The sequence below is a fragment of the Vulpes lagopus genome, chromosome 4, assembly GCF_018345385.1.
Source record: "Vulpes lagopus strain Blue_001 chromosome 4, ASM1834538v1, whole genome shotgun sequence".
Taxonomy (NCBI): domain Eukaryota; kingdom Metazoa; phylum Chordata; class Mammalia; order Carnivora; family Canidae; genus Vulpes; species Vulpes lagopus.
Genome location: NC_054827.1, coordinates 56939291 through 56966147, shown reverse-complemented (window position 1 = coordinate 56966147; position 26857 = coordinate 56939291). Strand labels below are relative to the sequence as shown.

Here is a 26857-nt window from a genome sequence, read left to right as displayed (position 1 = left end):
TCATCATGACTAGAATGTATACCAATACGTCCAGCCCTCAGTCCCACACCACTATGATGCTATCACAGTCACTGTTCACTGCTATGGAAATTATGTGCAGATAATATGTGATAGTGACCTAAAGAACAACTGATAAAAATTTCCTACTTTGACATTCTCATAATCAGAATATTGTAATACACTATTCGCAGAGAAACTTTGTTTTGTAACAAAGCCCTAGTGACACAAGATAGAAAGCCATTTAAAGATATTCCTATTTCGCCCTATGAGTACATCAAGAAAACATGTTTATTTGATATTTGTACACCAGCTTTCCAAGAATTTATCCTAGACCATTAAAAAAAATTTTTTTTAAAGATTTATTTCTTTATTCATGAGAGACACAGGCAGAGGGAGAAGCTGGCTCCTCGCAGGGAGCCCGATGCGGGACTCGATTCTGGATCCCGGGATCACGACCTAAGCCAAAGGCGGGGGCATCCAACAGCTGAGCCACCCAGGCGTCCCTTCCTAGGCCAATTAAGTGAAATAATCAATTATATAAGAAATGACTCCTTTATGTTGTTTTATACCATGATTTAATAGGAAGACTAATGTTCCAATTCTTTCCTGAGCCATAATGAATGGCCAAAATGAAAATGTTCTTTTTATTTCTAGGACACTACAATACATTCACATAGCTCTATATATGATAGATGATATGTCTGACAGTGGATTGAATATTTTGGGGATACAGATACTTCTGGGAGCCAGAGACTATCTTCGATGAGTGGTAGAATTTGAGCAAAGTCTGGAAGTTCCAGAGCAGAGAGGACATTTAAAATTTTGTCAGTTTTCTGAAATATTTCTCAAAATGATTAACTTTCAAAAATTTTTCCAATTGATGTTAATAAATGTACATTCAGCTGTGTATACATTTATACTTAGAGATTTGCACAGTTATATTTTATCTAAATACACGGATTGATTATCCATGTAATTCACCAAGATTTGGTTGTGTGGCAGCTGTTGAGTTTTGCGGTACTTGCTCTGCGGACTTTGGAAGGCTACAGCATTACCCTTGTTTGCACGTGGAATCTGGTCGGTGTTACAGGCTTCATGCATGCAACTTTCAAGGTAATTTTCTTTCTTTTTTTTTTTTTCAAGGTAATTTTCTATATATAATTTTCCATGCCATTTCTATAGATTGACTATAATAATAATTTTAGAAATCATTCCTTTTAAAATTGGAGGGCTATCATGTTCTTTGTCCTGTGGATGCAGTGTGGAAAGAAGTAAAACATAATATTACTATTTTCTGTAATACGATTGTTTGCACATGTAGCAGGAAAATCAAATATCAGCCTTGTTTTTCGGTTTTCTTCCCCTAGTGGTGGAAAATGTAAAAACTCTGTTCTCTAGATTTTTCTATTTATTTCTTGGCTTTTATTTGCGTAGGAGAGAGATTTCACCTAAAGCATCTGTCAGAAATGCCATATTCAATGTGATACTAAAAGGAAAAAAGGTAAGTCGTTGTCAAGTATTCAATGTTCCTTCTACAAAGCCACGGGATGCAGCTCAAATGAGGTCACTTGAGGGTCTATAGAAAGTGTTTTTTAATCATTGTGGAGTTTTGGGACTACTTTCATAGGCAAAATAAAACTTCAGGTGATTTTTGTGATGCTATCTTCTAAAAGAGAATCATTAATGCGATTTTAAAAGGAATGCTTTCTAAAATTATTATTCAGAGTTTTTCAATTTTTCAATTATTTTTCTAACTGCTGTCACATCCAACTCCTCTTCTCCATTCCCAAGACCCAAACCCTACAACATATTTCAGTTGCTTTTTGTTCTTCTGATTACCTAATCTCATGTGAGTTCCAGGGACTTCCTCCTCCATTCAAAAATACCTATACAGCCCGAACTTCCCTTTTTCCTATTACTTTCTTGTCTGAGAAACAAGTGGAAAAAAAAAAAAAAAAAAAACAGAACACAACGAAATCTTCCACTACGAGCTACAGCCTTAATGTCATCTAGGATTGGGCGTTTGCAGAAGCACAATCTGGTACGTTCTCTCGGGCATGAGAGAGGATAATTCACCCCATAATTCTTGTTAGCTACGTGGAACTCCTCAATTTCATAGCTCTCCCTCTCCTATCAGTGATTTCTCCTTCCTATTTTCTACCAAATAATATAATACGTGAATCTGAAGTGTATTGTAAACTAAGCACAATCCCCTCCTTGCCAGGCAGGCCCCAGACCTCTGAGCTGCTGTCCCCTGTGTGTCTGCATTCCCTCTATGACCCACATCCTGCCCTGGGTGCTGGCTTCTCCTGGGGACCATCCAGAAACCCCTGAGTCTCTCTCTCCTGGAGTCCCTTTCTAAAGTCAAACTCCCTTAAATTTTCTGTATTGTTCTCAGGGCATTTACCTCCGCTCAAAGCCTTAACCAAATGAAACTCGACTTTCTCAAACAGTACTACCCTGCCTTTCTTGGGAGTGCATTTATGTGGCTGTACCTCAAATTATCCCATTTAGAAGAACAGAAGTAGGGATGCCTGGGTAGTTCAGTGGTTGAGCATCTGCCTTCAGCTCAGGGCGTGATCCCAGAGTCCTGGGATCGAGTCCCACCTCAGGCTCTTCGCGGGGAGCCTACATCTCCCTCGGCTTGTGTCTCTGCCTCTCTCTCAGTGTGTCTCTCATGAATAAATAAAATCTTAAAAATATTTTTTTTAAAAAAAGTATAACAAAAAAATTCACCGCCAATGAAATCAACATTTCTGAAATCTTTAGGTTTTTTTCCCCTAAACTTTCTCAACTGCAATTTTTGGTTGTCCTGTACCCTTGTCCCCCTGACTTGCTGAGCTTCCTATCAGTATGTGCTCCTGACCCAGCTTACACAACCTGATGTACCACTAAAAGGATGCACTCGCTAAAAGGTGCTAGTGGGAACGGGGCCAGCCCCAATTCTAGAAAGAGGTGATCCAGTCTGGTGAGCTGTGTTTTGCCACCTGAATGTTCTCCCCTTTGCACCCCACTTTGGCTGGTGTTGGTAGGTAATGTGGGAACAAAGTGGGGCCAGAGGCCACAAGTCCTCCAGGATAATACTCCCTTATACCCAGAGGCCCCTTCTGAAGGAGGAGTTTGGGAGAGGAGAGTGTCCATGAAATATTCCATCTTCTTGTCAAAGGCAAGGGGTTGATTTCTCAGGTCAGGGTGTTAATGAGACTAGAAGTACAGAATCTTTTTTTTTTTTTTTTTAGGTTGCTTTTGATTTATTTAAAAAAAAATGAATGACTTGCAAGAGCGCAGAAATAGACCCATGTATATAATGTCAACTAATATTTGACAAGGAAGCCAAGGAAACTCCATGGAGAAAAGACTGTTTCTTCAATAAATGGTGCTGGGAAAACTACATATCCACATAAAAGGAATGAATCTAGATCCCTAGCTTATGTCACTGAGAAAAATTAACTCAAAATAGATTAAAGATTTTAAATGTAAGACTGGAAGCCATAAAACACCTACAAGAAACCACAGGAATAAGGCTCCTTAACGTGGGTCTTGGTAATGATTTTTTTAATAAGATACCCAAAGCACAAGCAACAAACACAAAAATAAGTGGGATTACATCAACCTAAAAAGCTTCTGTGTGGCAAAGGAAATCAGTGACAAAATGAAAAGGCAACTTACAAAATGAGAGAAAGTATTTGCAAATCGTATATCTGATAAAGGGTTAATAGAGAAAATATATCAAGTACGCATACAACTAAACTGAAAATAACAACCCAATTTAAAAATGGGCAGAAGACCTGAATAGACAATTTACCGAGAAAGACCTATGAATGGCCAATAGATACATGAAAAGGTGCTCAACCCCCCTAATCATTTAAGGAAATGCAAATCAAGACCACAATAAGACATCACTTCACAACTGTTACAATGGTCACCATCAAAAAGATAAGACATAAAAAATGCTGGTGAAGACCTAACAGAAAAGGAAACCCTGGTACACTTTTGGGGGGGATGATAAATTGGTACAGCCACTATAGAAAACAGTATGGAGGCTCCTTGAAAAATTACAAACCACGGATTCCTTCTTCTTTTAGCTTTTCTGTTGAACAAGCTACGCCATTCACCAAGCCAGAAAAAAAATCGCACCATCCATTCTATATTTTATGCACTTCTACTCTAATTCTTGAGAGACGAGGGCACAAATGAAGATTGGCTGCATTATAAATTGATACCACATAACCTCGACTAGGACCACAATCCTTGTCACCAATTGTTGTTTATCCCTACTTAACTCTCTAGTATAGTTTCCAGGCTGTGCTATTCCGTTTTATTTACAAAAATCAACCAATTACCTTAGTGAAGTTCAATTGGAGGGGAAAGGAAATCAAGACTTTCCCAGAATCTGTGACTAACTTATTTTTCATTCTGTCAGTCCTTTGCCTTTACAATGCAAGACGTATAGGGAAGGAAAATAATCTTAATATTTTAAACTTTTTTTTCCAGTTTTAAGGAGATGTAATAGACATACGGCACTTTATAACTTATTTATTTATTTATTTATTTATTTATTTATTTATTTAGGTATTTATTTATTTTTGGAACACTTTATAAGTTTAAAGTGTACAGCATAATGCTCTGACTTACTATACTGTGAAATAATCACTATGAAAGTTTCGTTAATATCCATCATCTCCGATAGATTCAAAAAGATATTTTTCTTTGCGATGGGAACTTTTAGGATTTATTCTCAATATTTTTAAATATACCATACAGCAGTGTTAACTATAGCCATCGTGTTGTTTCTTTTATCTCTAGCATTTATGCACTTTCTAACTAAAAGTATGTCCTTTTTTTTTTTTTTTTTTTTTAAGTATGTACTTTTGACCATCTTTATCCAGTTCCTTCTCCCTGTACCCATGTCAGGTCACCACAAACAGGACCTCTTTTTCTCTGAGTTTGCTGCTGTTTGTTTTGTTTGTAGGTTCCACATATAATTGAGATCATATAGTATTTGTCTTTTCTGTCTGATTTATTTCATTTAGCATGATGCTTGCAAGTTTCATTTATTTTGTCACAAATGGCAGGATTTCTTCCTTTTTTTGTGGCTAAATAATATCCCATTGTATATATATGCCACATTTTCTTATCCATTCATCTTTGGGTGGACACTTAGGTTGTTTCCCGGTCTTTGTTACTGTAGTAATGCAGCTATGAATACGGGGGAGTGCAGACATCTCTTTATAGTGTTTTCATTTTCTTCAGTTATATTCCCAGAAGTAGAATTGATGGATCATATGATAGTTCTATTTTTAATTTTTTGAGGAACCCCCATTCTCTTTTTGTAGTGGCTGTACCAGTTTACAACCCCACCAACAGTGCCCCAGTGCTCCTTTCTCTCTTCAACTTTGCCAAAATTTTTTATCTTTTCTTTTCGATGCTAGATATTCTAACAGATGTGAGGTGATATCTTCATTGAGGTTTTGATTTGCATTTCCCTAATAATTAGTGATGCTCATCATCTTTTCATGTGCCTGTTGACCATTTGTATTTTTTCTTTGGAAAAATAGACATTCTCAGGTCCTTTGCTCAGTTTTAATTAGATTATTGATTTTTTTTGTATTTGTTGCTTTTTTACTTTGGTGTTATGTAAGTCCTTTATTAACCCCTTATCAGACATATGATTTGCAAATACTTTTCTCATTCTATAGGTTAATTAAGCAGCTTTTCATTTTGTTAACTGGTTCTTTCTCTGTGTAGATTTTTGCAGTTTGATATAGTCCTACTTGTTTATATTTGATTTTCTTGCTTGTGCTTTCAGTCAAGGAGCCTTTTTCCTGTTTTCATCCAGTGTCATGATTTCAAGTCTTACATTTAAGTTTTCAAGTTAATTCTTGTGAGTGGTATAAGACAAAGGTCTAGTTTCATTTTTTTTTTTAAAGATTTTATTTATTTATGAGAGACACAGAAAGAGAGAGAGAGAGAGAGGGAGGCAGAGACACAGGTAGAGGGAGAAGCAGGCTCCATGCAGGGAGCCCGACATGGGACTCGATCCTGGGACTCCAGGATCAGGCCCTCGGCTGAAGGCAGGCTCTAAACCGCTGAGCCACCCGGGCTGCCCTAGTTTCATTCTTTTACATGTGAATATCCAATTTTTCCAGTACCATTTATAGAACATACTGTATTTTCACCTTTGGGTATTCTTGGCTTTTTTGGCAAGTGCATGGATTTACTTCTGGGCTCTCCTTTCTTTCTATTGGTCCATGTGTGTTTTTATACCAGTACCATAGTATTTTGATCACTATAGCTTTACAATATAGTTTGAAATCAGGAAGTGCGATGCCTCCCACATTATTCTTCTTTCTCAGAATTGCTTTGACTGTTTGGAGTCTTTTGTTGTTCCGCATACATTTTAGGATTGTTTTTTCTACTTCTCTAAAAAAAAAAAAATGCCATTGGAATCTTGCTAGAGATTGCACTGAATTTTATAGACAGCTTTGCGTAGTATGGCTATTTTAACAATGTTGATTCTTCCAGTCCATGAACATGAGATACCTTTCTATTTATTTCTGTCTTCTTTGATTTATTTTATCAAATTTCTTGTGGCTTTGAGTTTTATGAGATCTTTCACCTCCTCAGTTAAATTTATCCTTAATTATTTTTTTTTGTTTTTGATGCCTTGCAAATTGAATTATACTTTATTTCCTTTTCATATAAATTGTTGTTAGTGTAAATAAATGCTGATTTTTGTATGTTAATTTTGTATCCTACAACTTTACTGATTTGTGGATCAGGCCTGACCATGTGGCCCTTATGATTTTCTATACATAAAATCATCTCATCTGTAAATAGATACTTCTTCCTATACAATTTTAAAGTTTTTTGTTTTCTTCCGTTGCCTGATTACTCTGGCTATGAATTCTCATATTGTACTGAATAGGAGTGGTGAGAGTTGGCACCCATATTTTGTCCCTGATCTTAAAAACTTTCAAACTTTCACCACTGAGCATGATGTTAGCAGTGGGCTTGTCATATATGGACTTTATTCTGTTGAGGTATGTTCCTTCTGTAGCTAATCAAGGGGTTGAATTTTTTGGTCTCTTTGTTTTTTAGTCATGAATAGATGTTGGATTGCATCAAATGCTTTTTCTGTGACTATTGAGTGAGATGATCATATGATCTTTTTTCCTTTCATTTTATTAATGTGAGGTATCAAATTGATTTTTTTAAACCACTCTTGCATCTCAGAGATAAATCCCATTTAATCTTAACAAATGGTCTTCTTAAATATGCTACTGAATTCATTTTGCTAATACTTTATTAAGAATTTTTTCATCTAGGGATGCCTGGGGCTCAGCAGTTGAGCATCTGCCTTCGGCTCAGGCCGTGATTCTGAGGTCCTGCATTGGGCTCCTTGCAGGAAGCCTGCTTCTCCATCTGCCTATGTCTCTGCTTCTCTCTCTCTGTGTCTCTCATGGATAAATAGTCTTATTTTTTTTTTTCATCTATATTCATCAGGGATATTAGTCTTTAATTTTCTGGGTTTTTTTCCAGCTTTTGCAGCTATCCTCTTTGGTATTATGATAAGGCTGACACCATAAAATGGGTTTGAGAGTGTTCTTTCCTCTTCAATATTTTGGAAAAGTTTGAGAAAGACTGTCATTCTTTAAATTTTTTTTCCATTCTTTAAGTTTTGGTAAAGTTCACCAGTGAAGCCATCTGGTCCTGGACTTTTCTGTGTTGGGAGATTTTTGATCACTGATTCAATCTCATTAGTAGTAATTGGTCTGTTCAGATTTTCTATTTCTTTTTGAAATAGTCTAGCTAGGGTGTATGTTTCTAAGAATTTCATTTCTTCTAGGTTGTCTGGTTTGTTAATGTATAGTGGTTCATAGTCACCTCTTATGATCCATTGTATTTCTGTGGTATCAGTCATAATGTCATCTTTTTAACTTATAATTTTGTTAATTTGGGTCCTCGCATCTTCTTGGTTACTCTCATTAAAAGTCTGTGAATTTTGCCTATCATTTAAAAAAAAACTCCTAGTTTTTAATGTTTTCTACTATTTTCTTGTTCTCTACTGTATTTATTTCTGCTCTAATATTTACTTCCTATCTTTTACTATCATTGGGCTTAGTTTGTTATTTTTCTAGTCTTAAGGTGTATAGTTCAGTTGTTTGAGATCTTTCTTATTTCTTAAATGTAGGTATTTACTGCTATGAACTTCACTCTTTAAAAGCTTTTACTGCATCCAGTAAGACTAAAGGCAGTAATGATGTTTTCTTACATTTTTCACACTTAATGAGCCTGAATCTCTAGAAAAGAGGCTTCTCATTCACTTAGGAGGTCAGTAGAAAAGTCACTGAAGACAGTGACACTGAAGACAGGAAGACAGTGGTTTTATTCTAAAACCCAAGTTTTTGTTAAATTGCTTTAAGGGGGAGAAATGATCACTTGCTGTTTTTTAAAGATTTTATTTATTTATTCATAGAGAGAGGGTGGGGGGGAAGGCAGAGACATAGGCAGAGGGAGAAGCAGGCTCCCTGCAAGGAGCCTGATGTGGGAGCCCAATGCAGAACTGGATCCCAGATCCTGGAATCAGGACCTGAGCCAAAGGCAGCTGCTAAACTGCAGAGCCATCCAGGCGTCCCACTTGCTGTTTTTTAAAATCTGAATAAAACCTATATGCCCAGGGATCCCTGTGTGGTGCAGTGGTTTGGCGCCTGCCTTTGGCCCAGGGCGCGATCCTGGAGATCTGGGATCGAATCCCACATCGGGCTCCCGGTGCATGGAGCCTGCTTCTCCCTCTGCCTATGTCTCTGCCTCTCTCTCTTTCTCTCTCTGTGACTATCATAAATTAAAAAAAAAAACAAAAAAAAAAAACCTATATGCCCAACAACTCAGTTCCACCACCCTTCACTTTTCCCTGTTTCTGCCCCACCCAATGTCACACACTATTCTCATACCCTCCGGGTGCTTCTTTCTCTTCCTGTCTTCACATAGATGGTTTTCAGTGGCTGAAATACCTTTTCTACCTTCTAACCACCTTTTAATACTCAGTTCAAATGCCTATTTCTGCAGATTTTTTTTTTTCCATTCTGCTGGGTCTCCTTTGAATTTCCCATGGTAGTTCACACACACTTTTCACTCCATATTGGAGGAAAGGCGTGCAACTTTGGTCTTCCCTCTGTGAAGTGTCGAGTAGGAAGAGGCAGTATGATAAATGAAGGGCTCTGGAGCTACAAAACAGTGACCAGAGCCCACCCTTTCACCCTCTAGCTGTTTCTTAGTTTAAATCTCAGCTTCCTCACTTTTAAAGTTAGGGCAACAGTAGCTACCTCAAAAATTTATTGCAAAGTAAATGAGATAATTTATATAAGATGTAAGCTAGAAAGGATCTTCCATATCATTAAAAATAATGTATCATATAATATTTGAAATACACAAAAAGATTTACGTAACGTAGGTTATAAAGCATACAGGCAGATAAGCACCTTTGAATGTATCACTCAACATAATTCAAATATTATCATTAAGAACAGTCTTACCTGTGTCTCCTTCCCTTCCCATTCTCCTCACCCTAAATTAACAACTATTCTAAAATGTATGCTTTCCCTTCCTTTTTCTTTCAAAATAGTTTCGATAACAATTTTTTTACAAATGTTTTTCATATCAACAAAAACTATTTTATATTCATATATCTGTTTGTAGTTGTGGTCAATTCAGTGTTACCACTGAATAACATTTCATTACATTTTTATTCCACAATTTATACAGCACAGTGCATCAGTGTGCTGTGTAATTTAAATATTTAAATTTTGGTTGTTCCAAAGGTTTTCTATTATGAACACGAATACTGAAGTGTATCTTGCATATAACACTGTGCAAATTTAAGGTGTACAAAATGTTAATTTGGCACATTTACATATTGTAATATGTTTGCCATTGTGCAGATAATTAGCACCTCTGTCACGTTACATAATGATCCTTTCTTTTTAGTCATTAGAATTATTAGGTTCTAGTTTCTCAGCAAGTTTCATGAATTATAATTCAGTATTGTTGTTTATATTCACTACACCATTGAACAGGTCTCTAGGGCTTAATCACTACTCGTTATAAGGATACAAGCGTATTCTTAAACAACATTTGTCCTATGCTCTGAATCCTCATCTCCTGCTAACAACTATTTTATTTTGCTTTTACAAATTTGGCTTTTGTAGGTTCCACATATATCATATACAGTACTTGTCTTTCTCTGAATCATTTAGCATAATACTGAACAATGTTAAATATGAATATTTTGTACAGGTTTTCTTTTCCCCTGTGCAAGGATTTCTCTAGAGTACATACCTAAAGTGGAATTGCTTATTTGCAGATTTGTGCGTGTTCAACTTGACTAGGTAATGTCAAATCTATATCCAAAGATGTTATGTCTATTAGTGAATATATGAGCTGTCTAAATTGGCTTTTTGAAAGAACTTGCTTTTGGTCTTTTAATCATCTTTTATAATTCATATTTCCTCTTTATTATTTATTCTTCTCTACTTTGTCTTTTTTTCCTTTTTTTCTTTTCTAATTTCAAAGGATTTATTTTATTGCTCTGGTCCTTCTTTTTTTATGTTCTTTTTTTTTTTTTTTTGCTTTGTTTTGTATGCGTGTTTGTTTCTTAAAATCTAATTTCTTTAAAATTCAAGTATAATTAATATAGTTTTATGTTAGTTTCAGGTGTACAATATGATGATTCGGCAGTTCTATACATTTCTCAGTGCTCATCAAGATAAATGTATTCTGAATCCTCCTCACCTATTTCACCTAGCCTCCCACTTACCTACTCTTTGGCAGTCACCAGTTTGCTCTCTACATTTAAGTGTCTGTATTTTTTGTTTGTGTCCTTTTTTTCTTTGTTTTGTTTCTTAAATTCCACATATGAGTGAAATCATATGTTATTTGTCTTTCTCTGACTCACCTATCTCACTTAGCATTATACCCTCTAGGTCCATCTATGTTGTTGCAAATTGGCAAGAATTCATTTATTTTTATGGCTAATGATATTCCATTGTGTACATACACACACACCACTTTTATATCCATTGATTTATCAATTAACACTTAGGTGGCTTCTGCATCTTCGTTACTATAAATAATACTGAAATAAACATAGGGGTGCATATATCTTTTTCAAATTAGTGTTTTTATTTTCTTAGGGTAAATGCTCAGTAGTGAAATTACAGGATCATATGATATTTCTTTCTTTTTTTCTTTTTTTTTTGAGGAACCTCCATACTCTTTGCCACAATGGCTGCACTACTTCACATACTCTCCAACAGTGCACAAAGATTCCTTTTCTCCACATCCTCACCAAGACTTGTTTTTTTTTAAACCTCTATATCTTATTTTTTTAATTTTTATTTATTTATGATAGTCACACAGAGAGAGAGAGAGAGAGAGAGAGAGGCAGAGACATAGGCAGAGGGAGAAGCAGGCTCCATGCACCAGAAGCCCAACGTGGGATTCGATCCCGAGTCTCCAGGATCGGGCCCCGGGCCAAAGGCAGGTGCTAAACCGCTGTGCCACCCAGGGATCCCTCACCAAGACTTGTTATTTCTTGTGTTTTTTACTTCAATTATTCTAGCAGATGTAAAGAGATATCACAGGGTGCCTGAGTGGCTCAGTCAGTTAAGCATCTGCCTTCTGCTCAGGTCATGATCTTAGGGTCCTGGGATCGAGCCCTACATTGGGCATCCCACTCAGTGGGGAGTCTGCTTCATCCTTTCTCTGCCCCTCCCCACCCCCTGCTTCTGTGTACATGTGTGCACTCCCTCTCAAATAAATAAAATTGTTAAAAGAGAGAGACCTATCTCACTTGCATCTGCAAGTAAAACTTTTACTTCTTCCTTACCAATTCAGAAGCCTTTTATTTATCTCTGTCTTCTCTGATTGCTGAGGCTTCTAGTTCTATATTAAATTAAAGTGGTGAATGAGACCATATAATGTTTGTCCTTCTCCGATTGACTTATTTCACTCAGCATAATACCCTCCAGTTAATAGTAAAAGGGAATAGAAGGGAAGGGAGAAGAAATGAGTGGGAAATATCAGAAAGGGAGACAGAACATGGGAGACTCCTAACTCTGGGAAATGAACTAGGGGTGGTGGAAGGGGAGGAGGGCGATGGGTGGGAGTGAATGGGTGACAGGCACTGAGGGGGGCACTTGATGGGATGAACACTGGGTATTATTCTGTATGTTGGCAAATTGAACACCAATAAAAAATAAATTTATTATTAAAAAAATTAAAGTGGTGAGAGTAGACATTCCTGTCTTGTTCCTAAAACTCTGTTTTTCACTATTAAGCATGATGTTCGGCATGGGTTTTTTCATATTTGGCTTTTATTTATGTTGAGGTATTTTCAACCCTATTGTTTTGAGAGTTTTTATCACAAATGGGTGTTGCACGATGCCAAATGCTTTTTCTGCTTCTACTGAGATGATCATATGATTTTTATCTTTCTCTTGTTAATGTGATATATAACGTTAATTGAATTATGAATACTGAACCGGTTTTGCATCCCTGGAATAAATCTCATTTGATCATGGTGAATCATCTCATTTAATTAATGTCTCCTCTTACTTTTATTATTTATTCCTTTTCACTTTCATAGGATTTATTTTATTGCTATGTTCCTTACTTAAGATTGAATTTCATGTAACTTTTACCCTTTTGTTTTCCCTAGTCAAAATACTTCAGACAACAACATCATCTGTAAGAATCATTGCAGATGGCTTCCTGGTTTATAAGATATTTCTGTCTATACTTAACCTTTTTAGTGCTATTTTTTTCAATACTACATTTAGATACTATTGCTATTTTTATAGAAATGGTATTTACATGGGTGGTATTACCTACATTTTTCAGTGGTACCAATGTTTTAGATATAGATCATTCGCTTCTACGTATTTTACATTTCTGTTGTAATTTATTTTGAGCAATTAGAAGTTTTAAGTTCTACAATTATGTATTTTCTTTGATAAAATACTTTTGTGATTGATAGTTCATTCAATTTCACTGTGATACTGTGATCCCTTCTTCTACACCCTCCCCTCTCTCCCTCTCCTCTTCTTTCTTCTCACACTATGGTCTGTCGCTTCCGCCACACTTCCCTCTCTCCTTCCATTTCTTCCTCCCACTAATGTGCTGATTATAACTAATGTGCCTTAATGTGCTTAGTGTACCCATTGCTATCCCAACTTTGAGTCCTACAAGGTAAGGGGTGGCTGGAATTTTGTAACTGATACCACTCCTTCCCACTCCCTTTAGTCTGCTTCAATCATTTTATTATTTGTCTTGCTTGTGCCTTAGGGAGTCCTTCATTATAATTTGAACACTGTACATGTTCTATAAATATGTAAGCTGGACCTTTACCCTCAATTCTGAGATTTTTCCAACCTGCATTGTATTAGACACTTGGGTTTCAAGCAAAAGGAAATCCACATCCAGCTGGTTAAAAAGTAAAGGGCTCAGGTAGTAGAAAACTCAGAAGCAAGGTGGTAGCCTTAAGAGTGATCCAATCTCTAGAGGCACATTTACCCTCTTCTTGTACTGAGAAAGTGGGACTGAGGGAACAGCTCATATTTGTCTTTGAGGGGAAGAATGCAGGAGCTGTGCAGGTAGAAGGAATCCCTAAAGCCATCCTTCAGGAAGTTTAGTGGCTATTTCAGCTAATAATTATTTAGCAGATAATTAAAATATCCTTATTTTAGCTTCCTGCAATAGGTGACATTCCTGTGATGAGCAAGAAGTTTACATTTTTAGAAAACACGCACAAATTCTCCTTACTGTATAGTAGATACAGTGCATCACTATTACTGCCTACCAGGTATTGACTGTTTGGCTTAATACAGGAATAAAAACTAATTATGATAGCCACTTCTTTACTGATCAAGTGCCTCATTCCAGCCACAATGAAACACAGCACACCCTGAGACAGAGGTTAACACGCCCACTTTACAGCTCAGGTGATGCTCTCCATTCAGGTGCCAGAGGAGGGAATGCAACTAAAATATGATTGTCCCCAAGGCCTGTGCTATTGATCATCCTGCACCAGGCTTCAGAATGAGAAAAATTGGGAGAGAGAGAGCAAAGTTTTAAAATCTTACTAAACTTGTCTCAAAAAATAACACTGATTTAACAAACTGGCTGAATATGCCAATGAACAATCCTGGCAGATAGACAAGACTGGATAGACAAGTAATGAAAATGAAGTCCAGGCCGGACATCTGCATCACAGAACGGCTGTACAGGATGGCATTAAAAAGTCCTTCCAAGTCTAAGATTTGCTGTATAATTTAACTTTCTAATTATGAATCTTAAATAGGTTTTGCAAGACTGTGAGCTGCTTGAAGATATTCCTGATTTATGATTAATCTCCTTTTTAGCTGCTAGCCAGCTAGGGCCTATTTCTGCTTAGGTTTTCAATTATTGGTGACTTGAATTAGAATACCCAAGATGGAATTTTGACATGAAATTAAAAAATAGATTTTAAGAACTTTTTTCAACTTTAATTTAGATAAGACATAGTTAAATGTTTCTCTTCTTTTTATCGCTTTTATATATTGGCAGTCATTATCCTCTGTTAGAGTTTGAACTTTATTCACACTGTCCTAAGCTACTGGCTAGCTAGAGTAACCATGGCTAGATAACACATTAACAGAAATTCTTGCAAGTTTCAAGAAACTCCAGAGATAAAACTGGATTCAAATGAACCATTCATGACTTTCAAAACTCCTCTATATTTATTACATTTATTTTTAAACACCCTTGTGATAGGTCTAATAGTTACTGATTGAATAGTTTTTTAAAAATCCCAATAAATATGAATGATTAAATTATTTCCATTCTGTATCGAATGCACACTGCTTTTACAAACACCAAAATTACTTCTATTATGTGATACAGAAAATGGAATGCTAAATTCTAGCGAAGATGGATCACAAGACCGTAAAACAGAAGCAGCCTATTTTATTATATAAAGTTTAGGGACAGAGAAGACAAAAATATCTCCAAGAAAGCAAAGTTCAAGATCAGCAAATTTCTTCAATTCTATGCTATAGACACAAAAAAGATACTCCTCAAAAAGTTAGTAACATTCCATATAAGGCAGTTAATAAAGTTTAGCAAAGAACAGGAAGTAATCGTGAAAAGTGTAACATGGAAGGATGACTGTTATCTGACATCCATGTTCAAAAATATGAAACTAATGTTCCTCATTCATGTATGGTCAATAAAAGGAAAGATGCTATTATTTTCTAGAAAAAGATGAGTTCTAGGACTACACTTTATCTTTAAGGAATAGAATTGCTCCAGCATCTCTAATAAAATTTGTTAGAAAGGTAATTTTAAAATAGAACAACTAACACAAGTACTCTAAAGTATTTACCAAGAAAAACGATATATTTAATACTGATTTTTCTTCCTTATTAATTAATAGGCTGTAGGATCACAGCTGTGCATTGCTGGTTATTTAGAGTTAACAGGCTTTGCTTGGCCAAAGCATTTTACTTTTGTTCTTCTTTCTCCTGTTTAATGTGGAAGTTACTCTTGAGTATATTAGGCTTCGGTAATGACAAAGAGCTACATTTGATCTATAACTTTAAATCCTTCTATAGACAATTGCCTCAGAATATTTTATAACATTTTCTAAAAGGACTTCATATGAAAGCCTTCATGATATTCTGACAACTCAGATAGTAGGAAGAGCATTTGATGAATTTCTTAATGAAGTAAAATGTCTTCCATCAAAACTCCTTTGTATCTTACCTGCTTGAAAAAAAAAATCACCTTTCTGTTGAACTAATTCTCAGTGTCATTAAACTCTCTTCTTTACTAAATATCAATGATGTTTTATAAATTTGCAAATATTTCTTTTAATATTCTTAAACCTTTACTACTGAGTACTTAAAGATATACAGTTTTACATTTTCTAAATATGGTAAAGGCTGTCAGGCATTTGTCTTTAAAAAGTTTAAGGAGTGATGCTAGCTGGCTCAGTCAGTAGACCGTGTGACTCTTCATCGCAGGGTCATGAGTTCAAGCCCCAAGTTGGGCGTGGAGCTTTAATAAAAAGAGAAAAGTTTAAAGAATGAGAAAATATCTTTTTTCCCAAATCTATAATAAGTCCATGTGAATTTTAATTCTTAAAATATGTGTGATATGCACCTTCCACAAGAAAGGACTGTTTTATAGATAAGATGCTGCTGGTTCCCTCTTCTCCCTTCATTTTGCCACATTCACTTCCCTCATGCATTTTCTCTTCTGTCCTGTCTCTGGTCTCAGAGCCGTCCTGCCTCTTCCAGTCCAAACCATTTTACTCTGCTTCCAGATTCATTTCCCTGACAGACTTCTGTCTTTCTAACTTATATCAAATGCAGCCCAGAGTGTCCCATGCTTATACTTTCCCCAGTTTTGCAGTGTCCCCTGTTACTTCTATTAGATCAATCTTGGCCACTGTTTGTGGCTATCTATGCACAGGGTGAGGTCATTGCTGGGAAGGAACATGTAGAACTTTGCCCTCAGCATCTTGTATCCAGCAGGATGTGGGAGTGTGGTGGTGGCATTGGTGGCTTTTTTTTTTTTTTTTTTTTTTTTTGGCATTGGTAGCTTTTTAATGGGCTCTGGTCACAGGATGCAGGCAGAAGGGATACATGCCACTTCTATGCCTGGCCCATGACTCCCCATGCTCTCTCTTTCTACTATAGCTGGTAGGATTTTTATACCCTAAATGATTGTGTAGGGGAGTGTTCCCCTCCTTCCTTGCTGCCATCAACTGGAACTTCAGCCAGTGAGAAGTATAAACTTCTATTCTGTAAAGCCACTGAGATTTCATGGTTATCTCTTATAGTGGCCAACTCTAACCTATACCATCCATTTTTAAACTATGTCCTTCATAACAACCTCCTAAGTGAAAATATTAAAAAACATAGCTTTTAAAGCAAATTCCCTTCCTAGCTATAGTTTAATAGTTTATACTTTTCTCTGGAAATACTCAACATAGATCTATCTACCTTAAGAGAAATAGGATACAAAGAATAAATATAAATTTAAATAAACTGTCCATAGATCCAAATGTTACATTTTGAATTTTTTTAGTACTTATTAACTAAAGGATTATTTTCATGGGACAAACCTGAATGCAATCATATGTGACTTCAACAATGAAGTTTTTAGTATATTAGAACCAAAAAAATGTTAAATGTATATATGATCCATATACAATTATAAGATAACATGTCAACAAAGAGTTAAAAATATCTTGTTATATAAACTCAAACTATCATATATAAGTTCTATAAAATTAAAGTATTTTCCTGGAATACCTCAACCTGAATACCTCCTTACTATTTGGAATAAAATCCAAATTCTTTACATAGTATTCAAAGTCTTGTGTAATTTGGCTTCTTAATCTCTTCCTTTACTTCTTTTCAAGTTTCTTCTTTCATTCTACCAGTAATAGTTACTTTGTGAATCCACATGATCTTCAAAACTTTGTATCATCAAACTTTTAATTTTGCCTATTGATTACAAATGAAAATATTACCTGATTTATTTATGTGGCCTTCATTTTCCTACTGCATTTAATGTTGAATATATTTTTCCTGTTCATTATATTCATTTTTTCCTCCGTGAAATGCTTGTTCTTCTTCGTTGCCCATTATCCCCCCTATTGGTTGGTATCGCTTTTCTTATTCATAGTTCTCTAAGTATTCTTGTTGCTAAACATTTGTTTGATGTATAACATGTCTTCTGCCATTTTTATCATTTTTTCACATTAAGATGCCTTTTGATGAGAAAAAATAAATGCATTAAAGTTACAAGTGTCAAATTTTTATAGTTAGTGCCTTGTGTCTCCCTTAAGGTATTTCTCTCTTACTCCAAATCTAGAAGATTCTCCTATGTAATTCTACTAAAAATTTTAGAACTTTACTTTTAACATTGAGAGGTATATGTAGTATATCTCATTTACCTGATGATACCTTTTTTCTAACTCCCACTTAATGAATACTCATTTTCTTCATTTCCCCCTGCAAATCTTGGTGTCAACAAACAAATGCTCAGTCTTTTTTTCTTATGGATTTCTGTTCTCTTCCCCAGTTAAATTCTTTATCCATTGGTATCACAAGATCATAATTTCAACAGTCATAACTGTCCTCAATAATATCCTCACAATTGTCCTCACACAATTCAGAGGATGCATTCCTCTTTTTTGCTTTTTCATGGATATCCTGACAGTTCCTAGTACTCTCTTATCCTTCATGAATCACAGAATTCACTTGTATACTACCTCTATAAGTTAATTTAAAGACTGTTTTTTTGACAACTTTTAAATTATTATTCATGTGCTTTGTATACATGTCTATTTACTTTTTTAAATATTTTATTTATTCATGAGAGACAAAGGCAGAGCGAGAAGCAGGCTCCCCATGGGAAGCCTGATGGTAGGACTCGATCCCAGGACTCTGGGATCACGCCCTGAGCCAAAGGCAGATGCTCAACCACTGAGCCACCCAGGTGCCCTACTTTGTTCTTTTTAATGTTGTAAATGATTTTTAGTATTTTTTCCTTAAGTAGTCTCATATGTTTTTTGGTTTTTTTCATTTATAATCCTACCACAACTATTAGAATTGCTACTACTATTTTAAGTTACAGGGTCTTTTTAATTACAGGTTCTAGGTATTTGTGACTGTTATATGGAAATACAATTAACTACTGAATATTAGTTTTATATCAAATCACTTTGTTACCACCTTATTTTCATATTTTCCTCTATTTTCTTCAGTAGTTTTCTATATAAATATTTTTTATCAGCAAGTAGTGACAATTTATTTTCTTTTATCCCTATTTCTATTCCATTAATTTGATTATCATTTCTTAGTATGCTGGTTTGGATCTCGATTTAAAAGTCAAATATAAGTTAAAAAAATAAATAAATACAAGTAAAAGAAAAGTTGAATAGAAGTGACTTTAATGAGTCACTTGTCACATCACCAGTTTTAAATAATTAAAATATGTGATGGTATTTATATATTTTAAGTGACTACTTTTTGTCAAGCCGAAGTTCTGTTTCTGTTCTCAATCTAATAAATTTTTATAAACATGGGTGTTAAATTTTATCAAATATATTTTATGTATCTATTGAAGTGACCATGCCTTCTCTTTTAAGCTAGCGTCAACTACATTTATGGATTATCCTAATATTAAAATATCTTTCAACATGAAATTTATACACAGCTTAGTCCTAGAGTAGAATACTTTGCATAAACTACTTTATTCTGTTTGCTTATATTTTGTTCAAAACTTTTGCATCTTGTCAAGGATAACATGGGTTTAGTTTTCCTTCTCTCTAATGACTCTATCTGGTTTTGATATTAAGGATATTCTATCCTGGTAAAACAACTGTTATTTTCAGGAAGAGTTTGTATAATGCTTGAATGCTTGTACTCTAAGATAAGTTACTCAAGTGTATCTTTGTTGTTTAGTTGATTCCTAATCTTATTTTCTTGATTTTTTTTTGAGATTTCTATTTCATGAAGTTGCCATTTTTTGCAGTGTCTCTCATCTATAAAACACTTCCCCTTGTCTCTTGTCACCACATAGTTTATTATGATCTCCAAGAGACCCTTCTTGATCACACATCCCAAACTTAGTTCCCCACTATGTCTGATAATATTCTGTTATTGGCTTGATTTCTTCAAGGTACAATCATAATCTTAAATTATTTTGTTCATGTAAGTGTGCTTATTTATGATACAACTCCTCCTACTAGACGATAATAATCTCTTGGACTAACACCTTAGTTTTCTACTGTACTATTCTACATCCAGCCACCAGAAGAGGTTATGGCATATAAGTAATCTTAATTAGTTATTGATAAATTTTCTGCAACTTAGCCCTAGAAATTACTAAAAAAACAAAGTTTAAATGTTGACACTGCCAGTTCTCAAAAATGTAAATAAACAAATTGCAAATCATCCTCAATGCCCATCTATGTGTCAGAGAGAGATCCTAGTAAACTCAATTATGATGGAATTAGTTATGGCAGTTTCTGAGCTTATTAAAAAAAAGACAATCTCCTCATTCAGCTTCCACTGTTTATCAAGTTATTAACCCTCATATATGCTCTACCATCCTTCACAATCAAAAACCCAATTTTTTTGAGACCTATCCATCCTCTCTTGGTAAATTTTTGGGAAAAATCACAACATGGGGCAGCAGGTTTAATGTTAAGTGTATGAACACAAACTCCAGTCACTCAGCACTGCTGGACAATATCAGTCTTTCTAACTTTCAGAAATAACTATTTTATTCTTTTTCTCTTTTCTCAAATGAATTCTTCCTCACTGCTGGTTGTACTGCTGTTTCTTTTGCTGGTTCTTAATTCTTTACCCAGGCTTTCAGTAGTTCCTAGAATCTGAGAGATGGTCTCATTCTAGAACCTTTGTGCTTATCCTTCCTTCAGTCTGGAATGTTCTTCTGCTAACATTTCCAAGGACGGGCACTTCCCATATTATACTCTGTTTCATTACAGTATCTTCTCTTCAGAGATGCCTTCCCTAAGGCATCTTTGGATTGGTGGATGATTCCCACCTCCAATTATCTTGGTGCAACATCCTCTTTACTTTCATTTTCTTTACTGCATATACCACAAACTCAAACTAAACTTAGGAGTTTTTAAACAAAACTTTGGTGTTTTGTTTCTTCAAGTACAGGGACTCTTTTGTTGCTTTTCCTGCCCTGATTTATAATAATTGCTTAATATATAATCTTTGAAAGAATTAATGAATTTATTGAAATTATAACTATACAGGTTTGGAAGAAACTTAAGAGAACATTTAATATAATACTTTGAGTTAACAGATGAAGATATGAACTTTTAGGTCAATTGACTGTCATAATTGACACACCAGAGTTGGGGCAAGTACTCAGCGGGCTTGCTTAATTGTAGCACAGTGATCAGTCTTCTGATTAAAATACAACTACTCCTGGCTCATATGGAGCCCCCAATTCCTCTCACTATGAACTTGCCAAATCAGACCTTAATTTCCCAATGTAGGTACACTAAACCTTAAATTGGGGGGAATATCTTAATTGTGGCAATAGTTATTTTTTTTCTAAATAAAATATTTTTTTTTCCTCACATTTGCAGAGACCTAAGTTCTGGCTAATAAGAAAATTGGGTAGCTGTTCCTAGACAGTACAGTGGAAAGGTATTGCTATTTCCTTTCTTCTTAGCTTTGTATATCCATGCAGAAACTTAAACCCCAGAATGCTATTTTGGATGGTGTATTAGTTTTCTATTGCTGCCATAAAAATTTACCACAGACTTTACGGCTTAAAACAATACAAATTTATTTTCTTCAGAAGTCTGGCGTGAATTCCATTGGACTGAAACCAAGGTGCCAGCAGACCTATTTCCATTTCTGTATATTCTATGGAAGAAACTATTCTCAACCTCTGGATGTAGCCCTCTTCCCTAGCTTTTGGCCATCTTCTGTCTTCAAAGCTATGATGGCAAATAGAGTCCTCAGATTTAAGATTACTCCCGCCTCCACTTTCTTTATTTCATCATTCTTGGACCATTGCCAGAACAGATCTTCACTTTAAAGGACTCAAGTGATTCCTTTGAACCTACCTGGATAAACTAGACAACCTCCTCATCTCAAGGTCTATACCCTTGATTACATCTACAAAGTCTCTTTTGCCATGTAACATAATGCGTTTATAGGTTGCAGGGAACAGGATATGGGTATCTTTTTTTTTCCTTTGGCAGGGGACATCATTCTGTCTACCACATGAAAGTGAGATGTGGTATGTAAATTAGTATAATCTCTACAGTAATGCTTTATAATCAGATCACTGCTCCAAACAGTATCTTTGGGTATAATATATTTTCATTTTTTTAAAGATCTATTTATTTATTTGACAGAGTGTGAATGGGGCAAGGGGCAAAGGGAGAGTAAAGAGAGAATCTTCTAGTAGATTCCCCACAGAGTGCAGAGCCCCATTTGGGGCTCAATCTCAGGGCTTCGAAATCATGACCTGATCCTAAAGCAGGAGTCAGAAGCTTAACTGACTGAGCCATACTGGTACCCCAGTATTTTTTGTTTTTATATATTTAGAGGCACTGAGCAAACAAAGATTTCACCTTAGTTATTCAGATTTTACTAAATGACTGCCTTTAGGTATCATTTTTGAAATGGGAGCTATGCACATTAGTCTACCCACATGCCTAGCATGGGTTTCCCTCAACTTCAAATGTATCTAACATGGTAAAATACAAACTGACTCACCCTATTAACAAACACCAAGTCTGTGTACTTCCCTACACATTTTGCGTTGAAAAGAAAAAGAGGGAGGGAACATCATCTTAGAGTTTAAGAGGAGTATTTATCTACAAATCATTGAAAACAGAAGTCAGAGATAATTACTATGAAGGGTTAGTTGCCTTCAATAGGATTAAAGAAGATACAGTCTCTACGAAGAAATAAAATGACATAAAAATCAGATTGTAATGAAAAAGTAGAAGAATATGATTCTAAGACATGTTTATATACATGATGGTCTCCCTTGTGCATGTATATGATGAATTGTATGATCTATCTTGTTCGTTTCACAGTTAGTAAATGACAGAAGTAGGACAGACATGAGGGGTGTGTAACATGCTATACATATCACAGATCTATTTTTTTTTTTGAGAGAGAGAGAGAGGATACACAGAGGTACAGCAAGGAGAGGGGGCAAAGGGAGAGGGGGAGAGAAAATCCTAAGCAGGCTCCATGCTCAGTGTGGAGCTCAACATAAGGCTTGATCTCATGACCCTGAGATCATGACCTGAGTCAAAATCAAGAGTAAGACACTCAACCACGCAGATGCCCCATAGATTTTCTATTTTTAAGACCTAAATATTTTGACTTAAGGAGTCTTTATTGAACACCCATCTAGCAAAATAGCCTAATTTACTTAAGCACTCAGTAAATGTCTGTTGGATTATTAATTTAAAAAATTACAATGACCAATGATAGAATAAGAGGGAAACTTTTAGAAATATATATTAAAACGTAGAATAGGCATTGCTGAAGCACCAAAGACATCACTTTTAATTATCCTTTTATGTTGAGATATACTTATTTTCCAAGTGTTGAGGTGAATAGATCTTCATTTCCTACTCAATTATGTCTTGAAGGTGATCCAGGGTAGGCTTTCTGACCTTTCTCTCTGACCTTTAGAAAGATCCTCATTAAACAGAATCATTACTCTGCAAGTAAGAGGCTCCTTTCAGACCTAGCTATCAGCACAAATTTGAAACTTCTCCTAAAGGCTCTAAGCAGCCAGATGAAAGCTGCTAGGTGCATAAAAAACTTCTCTACTCCAAATAAGCTCTCATATTAGGATTTACTGGACCCATCCTTAATCTAGGTCTTCGTGTCCTCCTGATTAGCTTGCAGATAATAGTTGGGAAAAGTTTGATAGAGGTTTGCAAAACAAGTGGAAAGTCAAATCATTCTACTGCCTTGTCATCCTGAAGTAAGAGTCACTATTACTGTATTTTCCCTCCCTAATCCACGCTTGCAATGCTGTGAGGGACAAGTCTTGGTTTGCTTGTGACCTCCTTTTCTGTGCCTCTCCTCCTCCTGCAGTGTTACTTCTTGCCTCTTGGTAGTTTCATGAGGGTTGGGGGAGATATGTTCTGCACATGAAAAGGAAGACAGATTGATAAATGTGTGAGCATATGCATAAGAAATGTTCAAATAGGGGCACCTGGGTGGCTCAGTTGGTTAAGTGTCCGCCTTCAGCTCAGATCAGGATCCCAGAGTCCTGGGATCGAGCCCCCTATTGGGATCCCAGCTCACAGGGAGTCTGCTTCTCCCTCTCACTCCGCTGCTCCTCCTGCTTATTCTTGTGTGTTTGCTCACTCTCTACCAGATAAATAAGTAAAATATTTTTAAAAAAACATATACAGATACCTTAAAAGAAAAACTGAATAGTAGCATATAATAGTAAAGATATATCATTATCAAATGAATATTTAAGACAAAGACTAAAGAATGCTGATAAGGAACTTCAGGATAGAGTAGTCTGGGATGGTTTAAAAGGTGAGTAATTTCAAGGACGAGTGTGATTTTGTGGGGAGCAGGGAGGGGGGAGCAGAAGAGCCATATGTTTCCATTTAGTGGAGCTGACTAGAAAAAAAATCTTTGATCTTGGAAGGTTTAATCTTGGGTACTCCAGCAAGCAGATTCTAGAATTAATATTTAAATATTCTGTACATAGCTAATAAACTCCAGCAGTTAGTCTACCCATCCCTCACAGTGCTAACCAGCAATACGGCTCCTTTCAGCTGCAGATTGGTTTATATGTATCTTTACCTGTATGTCCTCTCTACAGAGGGGATGTTTACTCCATTAAGTGGTGCTCTCTGAAATGCTTCCCCATTGTGATAAAATTAGCAATGTGGTTGATGTGACTAGTATTTCAGCTTGAATTTCAGGGAACCATGATAATTTTCATTATTTCTGCTTCTCACAGCATGATCAACAGTAACCTTAAGACGTACTCAGTATTACAAAGGAGTAGTCCAAAGGGTTTATACTCTGGATTTTATTTGTCATCTTTTATTCCTGTCATGAATCAAAACGGTTTTTCTTTCCCTTCCCTGTTCCCTTCTTTTACCACTTTCTTCCTCTTCCCTTCCCTTCTCTTTCTCCTTCCCTTTCCCCCTTCCTCCTCCTTCCATTCTTCTTCCCATCCCATTCCCCAGTCCTTTGCTTTCCTATTTTCTCAATGGTAAATAGCTGGTATAAACAGTCCAGATATCCTTCATTTTGTCAAAATGGTCCAAAGTCTAAAAATCTGAAAAGCACTGTAGAGTCAGTATACTACTATTACCATAAGCATATATATCATTAAGATACTGTAATTTATTGGAAATATATATTTGATCATTCATATCAGCTCCCCAAACTCTTGGAATTCCCTGTGTGATAAGACCAATGGGAACATCTTTTGTTAGAATATTTAGTCTCTTGTCCTTAGTTACTGTAATCTCTTCAGAGTCACAAAAATGAAATGGGTGTCTTATGATTTATAACAAGCCCCCTTCCACTACAACTGTGTTTATGATAATGAGGTGACTTTTGGAAAGCCTCTAAGGATAGGGGCTGGTCCAGCACAGAAACTAATCATGTGATTAGAGGGTTGAAACTTTCAGTCTCAACTTTCCTTGATCTCTAGGAAAGAGAAGGGCTCAAGGTTGGATTAATCACCAATAACCACTGATTTGACCAACCATGCCTGTGTAATGAAGCCTCCATAAAACCCCAAAAGAATGACATTGGGAGGGCTTCCAGAATGGTGAATGGTGAATGGTGAGATGTGTTGGGGAGTGGTGTGCTCCAGGAGGGCATGGAAGCCTCACAAAACCCTTCCAGACATCTTGCCCTATGCATCCTTCTATCTGGCTGCTTTTGAGTTATACCCTTCCAAAATAAACCAGTAATCTGGCAAGTAAAATGTTTCTGAGTTCTGGGAACCCTCTCTCTTATCTTTTTGATAACAGGTGTGAAACATTCTGGATTGTGATTTGCATTTATCAGTGAGGTTGAGCACCTTTTTGTATTCCTATTGGCCTTCTATATGTCTTCTCTGGAAAAATGTCTATTCAGATCCTCTGCTCATTTTTTAACCAGATTTTTAAATTGTCGTTATTATTTATCTATTTTGGATATCAATCCCTTATCAGATATAAGACTTGCAAATATTTTTTCCCACTCAGTAAGTTGTCTTTTCATTATGTTGATCATTTGGTTCACTTTGCCAGAGCTTTATTCTTTTCTTTTTTAAACTTAAAAAATATATATATCTTATTTATTTATTCATGAGAGACACAGAGAGAGACAGAGACATAGGCAGAGGGAGAAGCAGGCTCCATTCAGGAAGCTTGATGTGGGGCTTGATCCTGGGACTTCGGGATCATGCCCTGAGCCAAAGGCAGTCGCTCAACTGCTGAGCTACCCAGGCATCCTAAGCATTTTTCTTAATACAGTCCCACTCATTTATTTTGCTTCTGTTGATTTCACTTTTGGTGTCAAATTAAAAAATTCATTGCCAAGACCAATACCAAATTACCACCTAGGTTTTCTTCTCAGAACTACATAGATTCAGGTCTTATGTTGAAGTTTAATACAGCTCCAGTTGTTGTATATGGTAGGTCCAGTTTCATTTTGTTGTTGTTGTTGTTGTTGTGGTTGTCCAGTTTTTCAACAACATTTAATGAAGAGAGTGTACTTCCCCCATGGTATATTCTTGACTGCTAGATTAATTCACCATAAATGTGTGGATTTACTTCTGGCTATTTTGTTCCAGTGATCTATGTGTCCATTTTTATGTCAATACCATACTGTTTTGATTACTATAGCTCCATAATCTAGTTTGAAATCAGGAATGCCTCCCACTTTGTTCTCTTTCTCAATATTTCTTTCACTATTTGGGGTCTTTTTAAATTCTATACAAATTTTAGTATTGTTTGTTCTATTTCTATGACAAATGCCATTGGAATTTTGATAGGGACTGTACTGAACCTACACATTGTTTTAGGTAGTATGGACAATTTAACAGTATTTTCCCACCCATGAGCATAGAATATCTTTTTATTCATTAGTGTCTTCCTCATATTCTTCCATCAAGTTCTTACACTCTTCAGTCTTTTACCTCCTTGGTTAAATCATTCCTAGGTGTTTTATTCTTGATGCAATCGTAAGTGAGATTATTTTCTTAATTTCTCTGACTGTTCATTATTAGTGAATAGGAACACAATTGACAT

At 35.8% G+C, this 26857-nt stretch overlaps 1 protein-coding gene across 1 annotated transcript in view; it reads right to left on the bottom strand.

Annotated features, from left to right (window-relative positions):
- Nucleotides 1-26857, bottom strand: part of CNTNAP2 (contactin associated protein 2) — a 1951553-nt gene that overhangs the window by 991095 nt on the left and 933601 nt on the right. The window lies entirely within an intron of this gene.